This window comes from Sinocyclocheilus grahami, unplaced genomic scaffold (assembly GCF_001515645.1).
Source record: "Sinocyclocheilus grahami isolate Dianchi unplaced genomic scaffold, SAMN03320097.WGS_v1.1 scaffold1806.1, whole genome shotgun sequence".
NCBI classification, from domain to species: domain Eukaryota; kingdom Metazoa; phylum Chordata; class Actinopteri; order Cypriniformes; family Cyprinidae; genus Sinocyclocheilus; species Sinocyclocheilus grahami.
In genome coordinates, this window is record NW_015506985.1 from 12,615 (window position 1) to 15,236 (window position 2,622).

Genomic DNA, 2,622 nt, shown 5'->3' on the forward strand with positions numbered 1-2,622 from the left:
TGTGTGTGTGTGTGTGTGTGTGTGAGTGTGAGTGTGTGTGTGTGAGTGAGTGTGAGTGTGTGTGTGTGTGTGTGTGCGTGCGAATGAGTGAGTGTGTGTGTGTCTGTGTGTGGCATGAATTCTGGTATATATGGTTTATTAGGTTTATACTTCCTGTGTCCTTGTAAACCAAATGACTTAAAAAACATACACAATGTTAATGTACATATTTTTTTTTAATCTAAAAATGCCTGTAGTTCTCTGTAAGGAGTAGGTGGGGTAGGGTTAGTGAAAGGGGATAGAAAAAAAAAATTAGGCCTATGGAGAAGCCCCGTAAACTTAGTTTACTAAACTAAAGTTACTGGTTAGGGTAACTTTAAACCCTAACCAGTAACCAGCTAAACTTAGTTACTGGTTTGGGTGGTTTATGAGGACACATTTGTATAATGACATGGGTATGACACAGGTATTACAGTACGAATGTGGTTTATGAGGACACTACCTGTGTCCCTGTAAATCAAAAGGCTTAAAAAACAATAATTTTTTTTGAAAATATAAAAATGCAGAAAGTCTCCTGTAAGGGGTAGGTTTAGGTGCGGGGTTGGTGTAGGGCAATAGAAAATACAGTCTGTACAGTATAACAACCATTATGGAGAGTCCCTGTAAACCACCAATACCAACATGTGTGTGTGTGTGTGTGTGTGTGAGAGAGAGAGCGTGCGTGTGTGTGTGCGTGTGTGTGTGTGTGTGTGTGTGTGTGTGTGTGTGAGAGTGTGTGCGTGCGTGCGTGTGTGTGTGTGTGAGTGTGTGTGTGTGTGTGTATGTGTGAATGTGTGCGTGCGTGTGTGTGTCTGTGTGTGCATACGTGCCTGTGTGTGAGAGAGTGTGTGTGTGTGTGTGTGTGTGTGTGAGAGAGAGAGAGAGAGAGAGTGTGTGTGTGTGTGTGTGTGTGTGTGCAATAGACGTACAAAAGCATTGTGGTCACGAGCTTACGTGAGCATTATTGTCTCCCTGTTTGTTGTCTTACCCTCATTTTAAGTACATCATGTATATGAATTCAAAATCAGTCATCTTGATTTTAAAACTTTTCTACCTGAGATATGCAAACTCTACTGTATGAGTTCATATGAGTTTTATTTATGAAAGCTGTGTGGCTGTATACCTCATGAACCTCATGTGCTGATCGGAGAGCAGTGGAATGGACCAGTTAAAGCGATCATGATCCAAGCGGTGTGTGATTGTCCTGGCCTGGTCTGCTTCGGGACGGGTTACTGTGATTTCCAGGAGGGTGCATCTCAACCCGTTCCTGAGAGAGCAGCGGGCGAGTGAAGGTGGAACCTGCTTCCATCATCCTCGGGTGTGACGGAGCAGATAAGGAAAAAAAGAAAGCATGGGAGTTTTTTTCCCCCCAAACCCCTAAATAATAAAAACATCATTATTAATATCTGAGAATACTGCTGTCTTCAGAATATGATTATCACATATCCAGTTGAAATCAGTCCTTGTTTGATCATGGGACTACATTTAAGGCTAGTGCACCTTTCTACAGGAGTCAAAATGTCTTCAGCACTATATTTAACAGAAATAAATGACATTCGTTACATTTAAAGTCTCCGATACAAGTTTATTTTGGTATCTATAATGGTACATTTCATCTGGTTTGGGTTGTAATAAAATATTTTAAACACTACTGCAGACTACTTTGAATTAAATATATCATAATTGAATCATTTTAATTGATTGGGCACATGAAACAATTTTTAACGGATACAAAACAGGACTGTGAGGGACTGACTCAAAGTCTTTACGCCGACATGCACTGTATAAAGATCCTATTTTTCCATTTTCACAACTCACACCTTTCCAAGCTGTTTACTGGAGGACACACACAGGACAGGTGAGCTGGAGACCCGTGCCGTCTGCAGGTGAGAGTGTTTCCCTGCCGAGGCTCCAGCATCCCCTAAAGCGTTTGGCATCATAATCATGATAAATCTTAAATGTCATTCAAATAATGTTCAATAAAACCCTGTTATGACTCTGTCCACACTGCCATGTAAAAGTCCTTTAATCCGTTCAAAAACAACACAGGTGAAGATGTTTCTTGTAATTTAGTTCCTATAGGTAAGTGTGTGTCCTCAAAACACTTTTTAAAAAGTTAACAGAGAAATTACAGATTTTTCAAAACAGACATATGTGACCCTGGAGCACAAAACCAGTCATTTTTACATCATCTGAAAGCTGAATAAATAAGCTTTCCATTGGTTTGTTAAGATAGTGACCCAGTCGAAGAAAAAACTAAAGTATATCAGATAAAACCCTCAACTTCCGGTGTGAGAACGCAGGCACGCTTGTGCAGCCGCTTCACGCTGGTACCTGTTTGTTTGTTTGTTTATTTGCTGATGCGGTTTTGGATATGTTTCTGCTGGGATTCGACAGATCTGGATTACTTGGATTATTTTCTGGACTACTTTCTTCACTCAGTAAGATTTGGATGACTGACCTGGCCTTTTTCTTGATCCTGTCACACTGATCGGCTGCGAGCCCTCTCCATTCCTTTCCATATCCTCCTCGACATCTGATACAGTGAGTCTCCACTCTCTTTATCATTTTGTGGTGTCAATCCTCGGTATGGTCGGGTAGCCT